Source organism: Silurus meridionalis, chromosome 18 (genome assembly GCF_014805685.1).
Source record: "Silurus meridionalis isolate SWU-2019-XX chromosome 18, ASM1480568v1, whole genome shotgun sequence".
In the NCBI taxonomy this organism is placed as follows: Eukaryota; Metazoa; Chordata; class Actinopteri; order Siluriformes; family Siluridae; genus Silurus; species Silurus meridionalis.
In genome coordinates, this window is record NC_060901.1 from 27638021 (window position 1) to 27648020 (window position 10000).

At 41.7% G+C, this 10000-nt stretch overlaps 1 protein-coding gene across 1 annotated transcript in view; it reads right to left on the reverse strand.

The window, feature by feature from the left end:
• Window positions 1-10000, reverse strand: part of nt5dc1 (5'-nucleotidase domain containing 1) — a 34390-nt gene that overhangs the window by 12766 nt on the left and 11624 nt on the right. The window lies entirely within an intron of this gene.

Here is a 10000-nt window from a genome sequence, read left to right on the forward strand (position 1 = left end):
ACACGCAACTACACGCAAATACACACTCATGCATACACTCACACACACACACACATACACTTACACACATGCAAATACACACACTCATGCACATACACTCACACACAAACACACACATACACTTACTCACACGCAAATACACGCATAAATACACACACTCATGCACATACACACACACAAACACACACACACTTACACACACGCAAATACACGCATAAATACACACACTCATGCACATACACTCACACAAACACACACACATACACTTTCTCACACACGCAAATACACACTCATGCACATACACTCACACACAAACACACATACACTTACACACGCAAATACACGCAAATACACACACTCATGCACATACACTCACACAAACGCAAATACACACACATACACACACTCATGCACATACACACACAAACACACACACATACACGTACTCACACGCAACTACACACACTCATGCATATACACTGACTCACACACTCACTCTCTCACACACACTCACTCACACACAAACAAAACACACTCATACACATTCTCACACACGCACACAATTGTACAATACACTTGCACACAAACACAAGCAAACAATCATACACATACACACACGCAAAACACACACACACAAATACACACACTCATACACTCACTCACACACACACACACACACACACACACACACACACACTAACACAACCACTCATTCACATACACTCACACAAACACACACATATATACACTTACTCACACACAAGTGTATGTGTGGGGCTGCAACTAACGATTATTTTAATAATCGAATAATCTGACTATATATACATATATATCTCCAACCCTCTATCTCTATCCTTATATCACTAATCTCTAACCAGCTCTATCCCTTTATTCAACTCTCTCACTCTCTCTCTCTCTCTCTCTCTCTCTCTCTCTCTTTTCGATCGCTGTTGTGTGAAGAGAAACAGCAGTGCATTGTGGGTAATGCTGACTTGTTAGCTGTGATGAAAAAGGCGGTGTTCAGAGCATAATTAACAATCTGCAACATCAAAGACTGTCGTGCAGACATAAACACTGACTTACACCACACAGATAATACTGTGTACACAATGCCTACACCACACACACACACACACACACACACACACACACCATACACACACACTCCCACACAAACACACACTCACTCCCATACAAAACCCAGAAACAGACACTCATTCCCATACAAACACACTCAACACACACACACACACACACACACACACACACACACACACACACACACTCACTCCCATACAAAACCCAGAAACACACACTCATTCCATATACAGATACACCACACAAACACACACACACACACACACACTCCCATAACCACACAAACACACCCCACACTCCCAACCGAAACACACACTCATTCCCATATACACATACACACAAACACACTCCCATACACACACACACACACACTCCCATACACACACACACACTCACTCCCATACAAAACCCAGAAACACACACAACACACTCAAATACACACACACACACACACACACACACACACACACACACTCCCATAACCACACAAACACACCCCCACACTCCCAACCGAGAAACACACACTCATTCCCATATACACATACACACACACACCCAGAATATGTTTTATATTTTAGATTATTCAAAGTCACTCCAAGTAGCAAGGATGCTGCTTTACAAACTCATGGTGTTCTCTCATCAGATTCACAAGATGTCACCTGGAATGGGTTTCCCAGCTGTGTTTTATCAAGAGTTAATTTGTGACATTTCCTGCCTCCTTAATGTGCTTTAGAGCACCAGTTGTGTTGTGCAGAGAAAAGTGCGAGTACAGAGTCAATATCACTTTTAGTGCTGCTACAACTACTGTACAAATCCAGATTATAGCAGGAAACACTCAGTTTAGGAAAGAGCAAAGATCCATCATTACATTTAGAAATGAAGCTCAGTCAGTCTGAAACATCTCAAGAACTTTAAATGTGCAGTCTTCAAAACCTTCAAACTATGCTATGATCAAACATAAGCTAGGATGGAACAGGTCTCAGAATAGAAAGACCAAGAGCTACCTCTGCTGCAGAGGATGAGTTATGAGTTGTTAGAAATACCAGCCTCAGAAACTGCTGATTTACATAAATGCTTCTCTGAATTCAAATGCAGACATATTTTCTCATCCCCTGTTCAGAGAACACTGAGAGTCAGTTCCCACTGTGAAGCATGGAGGAGGAGGTTTGATGGTGTGGAGGTGCTTTGCTGGTGACACTGTTGGTGATTTAGATAAATTGAGGACACAAAACCAGCATGGCTTCCTCAACATTCCGCAGCCACATGTAGCCATCAATTCTGAGTTACACTTAGTGGGACGATCATTTCTTTTCCAACATTACAACGACTGTAAACACACCTCTAGGTTCTGTAAGAGCTATTTGTTTAAGAAGGAGAGTGATGGAGTGCAGCATCAGATGACCTGGCCTCCACAATTACCACATCTAAATCCAGGTGAGATGGTTTGAGCAGAGAGTGAAGGAAAACACCTCTGGGAACTCCTCAAGAATGTTGAAAACCCATTCCAGGTGATGACCTATGAGCCTGACTGAGAGAATAGCAAAATGGAGAAACTTAAAAAAAATTGAAAATCTAAAACATTTTTTTTGAAATCGTATAACACGTTTTTGTTTGCTACAGAATTCCAGATGTGTTGTTTGTATGTCTTTAGCATTAATGAGATTCCTGGAGACTCACAAACTGGTGATGCCTACTATTGAGGATTCTGTTGAGCCTGTGTGTGTGCGTAATTAACATTGTGTTGTTGCATTGTGGGGATTCTGACTCGTACAGACCCTGATATAGAGCAGAGAGAGAGCAGTGCATTGTGGGAAGTCTGCTGGTCCTCCTCCGGTCAACAATGATACACAACTACAAACCAATAAAGGCCTAAAATAGTGCACTACATGGTGAGCGTGCAATGGATCGAGACGCAGTGGAATAAGAAGCACACTGAGATGTGGCTGGGGTTTAAATTTCCACCTCAGTACTGACAGCTCCAAACTCCGCCATTTCTCATGTGTGTACATATAAAACACAACACACAACACAATGCAACACAAAACACACCTCTCCACACAACACACCTCTCCACACAACACAACATATAACTCAACACAACTCTCCATGCAAATGCACATGGCGATGGTCCTTTCTCAGCTCGGTGAGTCCCCTGTGCTAAACAGAGAGATGACGGCCTGTAAGAATGAGAATCAGTGAGAATCAGTGAGAGTGAAATTTTTATATAACCAGCTAGAAGTTTACTTCCAGAAGCATGTCTGTGTCTGTGGCTTAATGGTGTCTGACTTTATTCTAAAACATCTGTCACAGAAATGACAAGCTCTCTCAATTTAACAGCTTTAACTTAAAACACACACACACACACACACACACACACACACACACACACACACAAAAGATACTGTGTTCAGAAGTCTGGGTGATATATTTAAACTTGTGTCCCAATAACCCGTGTAAGTGCACACACACCCAGCTTTTATAAAACTCAGGCAGCTGTTAGTGGTGCAGTGGCTTTATTAAAGCACTAAATCTGTGTACGTACACACACACACACACACACACACACACACACACACACACACACACACACACACACACACACACACACACACTTCACTGCTAACTTTAGTCTTTCCACTAAATTGCACACACTTCATCAACCTGCAATTATTTTCCTCATTCAGAATGTATGGTGTGTGTGTGTGTGTGTGTGTGTGTGTGTGTGTACTGATTGTCCACTTAGCAGAACTAAACACACTTATTTATTCACACACACACAAAAACAAATACACACACACAAACACATTTAATTTAGGGTGAGTTGAGCAGCAGGAATGATGGAGAAGGAAAATTGTTTGTAGGTCACGTGTGTGTAAAAGGTTTATAAAAACATTTATGCAGTGTGTAACAGGTAGTGTATTATGTGTATGCAGTGTTTATTGTGTAGTTTATAATGTGTATGTACTGTGTAACGTATGCAGTGTGTAATGTGTAAAGTATGTAATCAGTATGCAGTGTGTAACGTAGTGTATAATGTGTATGCAGTGTGTAACATGTAAAGTTTGTAATGTTTTTGCAGTGTGTAATGGGTAGTGTATTATGAGTATGCAGTGTTCATCGTGTAGTTTAAAATTTGTATGTACTGTGTAACGTATGCAGTGTGTAATGTGTTAAGTATGTAATCAGTATGCCGTGTGTAACATGTAGTGTATAATGTGTATGCAGTGTGTAACATGTAACGTGTGTAATGTGTATGCAGTGTGTAACATGTAGTGTATAATGTGTATGCAGTGTGTAACGTGTAGTGTGTAATGTGTATACAGTGTGTAACGGGTAGTGTATTATGTGTACGCAGTGTTTATCGTGTAGTTTATAATGTGTATGTACTGTGTAATGTATGCAGTGTGTAATGTGTAAAGTATGTAATCAGTATGCAGTGTGTAACATGTAGTGAATAATATGTATGCAGTGTGTAACATGTAAAGTGTGTAATGTGTATGTAGTGTGTAACGTAAAGTATGTAATGTGTATGCAGTGTGTAATGTAGTGTGTAACGTAAAGTATGTAATGTGTAGTGTATAATGTATGCAGTGTGTAACATGTAGTGTATAATGTGTATGCAGTGTGTAACATGTAACGTGTGTAATGTGTATGCAGTGTGTAACATGTAGTGTATAATGTGTATGCAGTGTGTATCATGTAGTGTGTAAAGTGTATGCAGTGTGTAACAGGTAGTGTGTAATGTGTATGCAGTAACATGCAGTGTGTAATGTAAAGTGTGTAATGTGTATACAGTGTGTAACGTGTAAAGTACGTAATGTGTATGCAGTGTGTAATGTGTAGTGTATATTCAGTGTATAACGTAAAGTTTGTAACTTTTAATGCATAATATGTATGCAGTGTGTAACGTAAAGTGTGTAATGTGTATGTAGTGTGTAATGTAGTGTATAATGTGTATGCAGTGTGTAACATGTAACATGTGTAATGTGTATGCAGTGTGTAACATGTAGTGTATAATGTGTATGCAGTGTGTAACGTAAAGTATGTAATGTGTAGTGTATATTCAGTGTATAACGTAAAGTTTGTAACTTTTAATGCATAATATGTATGCAGTGTGTAACGTAAAGTGTGTAATGTATGTAGTGTGTAATGTAGTGTGTAATGTAGTGTGTAACGTGTAGTGTATATTCAGTGTTTAACATGTAAAGTGTGTAATGTGTATGCAGTGTGTAACGTTTAATGCATAATATGTATGCAGTGTGTAACGTAAAGTGTGTAATGTGTATGCAGTGTGTAACATGTAGTGTGTAATGTGTATGCAGTGTGTAACGTGTAGTGTGTATGCAGTGTGTAACATGTAACGTGTGTAATGTGTATGCAGTGTGTAACATGTAGTGTATAATGTGTATGCAGTGTGTAACGTAAAGTATGTAATGTGTATGCAGTGTGTAACATGTAGTGTATAATGTGTATGCAGTGTGTAACGTGTAGTGTGTAATGTGTATGCAGTGTGTAATGTGTATGCAGTGTGTAACAGGTATGAAGTGTGTAACGTGTATGCAGTCTGTAACATGCGTGTGTAATGTGTAATGTGTATGCAGTGTGTGTAACGTGTATGCAGTCTGTAACATGCGTGTGTAATGTATGCAGTGTATAACGTAAAGTTTGTAATGTGTATGCAGTGTGTAACATGTAGTGTGTAATGTGTATGCAGTGTGTAACGTGTAGTGTATATTCAGTGTTTAACATGTAAAGTGTGTAATGTGTATGCAGTGTGTAACGTTTAATGCATAATATGTATGCAGTGTGTAACGTAAAGTGTGTAATGTGTATGCAGTGTGTAACATGTAGTGTGTAATGTGTATGCAGTGTGTAACGTGTAGTGTATATTCAGTGTTTAACATGTAAAGTGTGTAATGTGTATGCAGTGTGTAACGTAGTGTATAATGTGTATGCAGTGTGTAACGTAAAGTGTGTAATGTGTATGCAGTGTGTAACATGTAGTGTAATGTGTATGCAGTGTGTAACGTGTAGTGTATATTCAGTGTTTAACATGTAAAGTGTGTAATGTGTATGCAGTGTGTAACGTGAAGTGCATAATGAGTATGCAGTGTGTAACGTGTAAAGTATGTGAGGTGTATGCAGTGTGTAATTTGTACTGAATAATGTGTATGAAGTGTGTAACGTGTAAAGTATGTGAGGTGTATGCAGTGTGTAACATCTATGCCGTGTGTAACATTTAGTGTGTAATGTGTAAAGGCTGAAGTGGTTCATCAAATCCAGGGGGCGCTGTTGAGCCATGTGACATAGCTTCCTGATTTGTTTGCAGAGAATTTTGTGTTTGTGTCGGCGATGTGTAACGTGAAGTATGTAATGTGTAGGCAGTGAGAAATGTGTAGTGTATAATGTGTATGAGATGTGTAACGTGAAGTATGTAATGTGTATGCAGTGAGTAATGTGTAGTGTATAATGTGAATGAGGTGTGTATCGTGAAGTATGTAATGTGTATGCAGTGAGTAATGTGTAAAGTGTGTAACGTGTATGCAGTCTGTAACATGCGGTGTGTAATGTGTATGCAGTATGCAATGTGTAAAGTGTATGCAATAGTGTGTAAAGCATGCAGTGTAAAGTATGTAACGTGTAAAGTATGCAGTGTGTATTCAGTGTGTAACGTAAAGTGTGTAACATGTATGAAGTGCGTAATGTGGTGGTGGTGGTTATGGTGATGGTGCAGTGTGTGGTGGTGGTGGTGCAGTGGATGGTAGATAGTGGTTGCACAGTGGGTGGTGCAGTGTGGGGTGGTGGTGGTTATGATGATGGTGCAGTGGGTGGTGGTGATGCAGTGGGTGGTGGATAGTGGTTGCACAGTGGGTGGTGCAGTGGGTGGTGGTGGTGCAGTGGATGGTGGATAGTGGTTGCACAGTGGTGGTGCAGTGGGTGGTGGTGGTGGTGGTTATGATGATGGTGCAGTGGGTGGTGGTGGTGGTGCAGTGGGTGGTGGATAGTGGTTGCACAGTGGGTGGTGCAGTGGGTGGTGGTGGTGGTTATGGTGATGGTGCAGTGGGTGGTGGTGCAGTGGATGGTGGATAGTGGTTGCACAGTGGGTGGTGCAGTGTGGGGTGGTGGTGGTTATGATGATGGTGCAGTGGGTGGTGGTGATGCAGTCGGTGGTGGATAGTGGTTGCACAGTGGGTGGTGCAGTGGGTGGTGGTGGTGGTTATGGTGATGGTGCAGTGGGTGGTGGTGCAGTGGATGGTGGATAGTGGTTGCACAGTGGGTGGTGCAGTGGGGGGTGGGTTAGCAGTGCAGCAGATGAGAGATCCAGAGGGTGAGTTAGTGGAGCTCAGCATGAAATCGGTCCACAGCCTCCCATATGCAGAACCCACATAGGTGGAGATAAACACAATCAGGGTAGAGCTCGTCCTGACATGCTGCCTGCTCCAGACGTGCCACATTCTACTGATGATAAAGTGGGAAGATGCCTTCAGGCTGAGCATGAACACTAAGTAGTGAGGCGAAGCGTTCGGGACAACACCTGGGATTTCTAACAGAAGTAAACTTTGCTTACAAACAAAACAGTAATGAGTTTGGAGAAAGCGAGAGGGAGAACGTAATGTCTGGGAAGTGAGAGTGGGAGAGTTGGCTCTAACCAAGGCCTTAATTTAGCAGATTAAACACACATACACACACACACACGCAAGACCACATCAAAGAGTAAGAAGATGAGTTCACCAGAAGAATAAGCCTAAAAGAGAATTGTGTGTGTGTGTGTGTGTGTGTGTGTGTGTGTTTGTTTATGGGGACTAAACCCTTATAATAAAAGGAATATGTGACGGTTATTTTTTCCAACAACTAATACAGTAAATACAGTAAATGTGTCATTGTTAGCACATGGCTAATGCTAACATTTACAGTTAACTGAAAAGTCAATGCTGCTATAAAATCATCTCTGGTCTTTGATGGTCTCAGAGAAGTAATAGACCTTAATGGGATTTGGTAGAAAACTCCATTAGAATCCATTAGGATTCTCTTTTGATATGTTCCATGTAGCATGGATGTGTAATGTTAATGCTAACCCTCTCAAATCTGAGCTGCATGTTGTTTTGTCTTCACACGTCAGCACTACACTCAATAAATCACACACTCCAAGGAGAGAACGGCTGCGTTCACTAAACCCATGAAAATTATGTATTGTAATTGCTAGCGTTAAGCTAAATCAAGCTCTCTGCAGTTTCTATGACAGTTTGGTTCACCACAGGATCTGAAAATACCCGAAAGGAAGACCACACTCCTGCCCAGGCTCCACCCCCTGCCGGTCCAGACGCCAATCATACATAAGAAAAACTATTAAATTAAATATAAACAGCAACAGGATTTAAAGCTGCGCTCCAAATAGCCTTGGCCGAAAAGAGCTTAGGGCAGGAGTAGCTTAATGTGGAAACAACCTCGAGTGAGAACAGCCTCAACAAGAACAGTCTCTGGCAGGAACAGCCTCAGGCAGGAACAGCCAAAAAGCGGGAACAGCCTCAAAGCGGGAACAGCCTCAAGTGGGAACAGCTTCAAGCGGGAACAGCCTCAAGCGGGAAGAACATCAAGCAAGAACAGCCTCAGGCGGGAACAGCCTCAGGTGAGAACAACTTTAGGGGAGAACAGTCTCGAGCAAGAACAGCCTCAGGTAAAAAGAGCTTGGGGCAGAAGTAGCTTAAGACATAAAAGAGGAACAGCCTTGGGTGAGAACACCAGGGTGGGAATTGCTTTAAGCAGGGAACAAACTTGAGCGAGGATAACCTTGAGAATAAACAGGCTCTGACAAAAAAAAAAAGCTTAAGGTGGGAACAGTCTGAGGTGGGAACAGCTTTAAGTGGAAATAGCCTCGGCTGGCACAAGTCTCAGGCAAATCAGAGAGCTGATGGAAGACAAGACGAGGCTGAAGACTGCAGACGTCTCTTTATTTTTCTTTTCAGTCATCAAACCCTCACTGTTTATTTACAGCTGTACTAGTGTTAACAATTAAACTAAGACACACCCACTTTACCGGGACACGCCCATTTTACAGAGCGAGATATTTGGGATTGAGAGTGAGACATAGGACTGAGAGTGAGACATGTGAGATGGAGAGATGTGTGAGATGGATAGAAATGTTTGATATGGAGAGAAACATCTGAGATGGAGATAAAAAGGTAATGAGATGTGTGAGCCAGAGAGAAAGAGAAAGACGTGTGAGAGGAAAAGAGAGCTGTGTAAGATTGCAAGAGAAAAACGTGACATAAAAAAGAGGGAAAGTGAGAAAAAAGTGAGATATGTGAGTCAGCGAGAGATGTATGAGAGGGAAAGTGAGATGTGTGAGACGCAGAGAGAGATGTGTGAGAGGGAAAGTGAGATGTGTGAGTCAAAGAAAGCCGTGTGAGAGGGAACGTGAGCTGTGTGAGACGGAGAGAGACGTGTGAGAGGGAAAGTGAGATGTGTGAGGTTGAGGGAGATATGTGAGAGAAAAAGTGAGATGTGTGAGTCAGAGAAAAACGTGATTACAGCAGTAACGATATTAGGTAACGACTATTAGGTTTATGGAGAAGAAGCCTGGATGTAAATTTCTATGTAATCAGCTGACACACACACACACACACACACACACACACACACACGTGTAGGAAACAGTGTGTGTGTATGAGTATCAGTGCAGGTTGTGAGATGAACTCAGGCTCAGAGGAGACAGAAATAATCCTGATGTGTATTTATCCTGAATTTCCCTTTCAGGCTGTAATGATAGCTGTGTTTCCGTGGTTACACTGGAGCGAGAGGATAAGTATGGGTGTGAGGCGGGGGGGGAAACACCGCACCATCCTGTTCTCGCCTCACCACACACACACACACCCATCATTATATATGATGTCACATGGGGAGG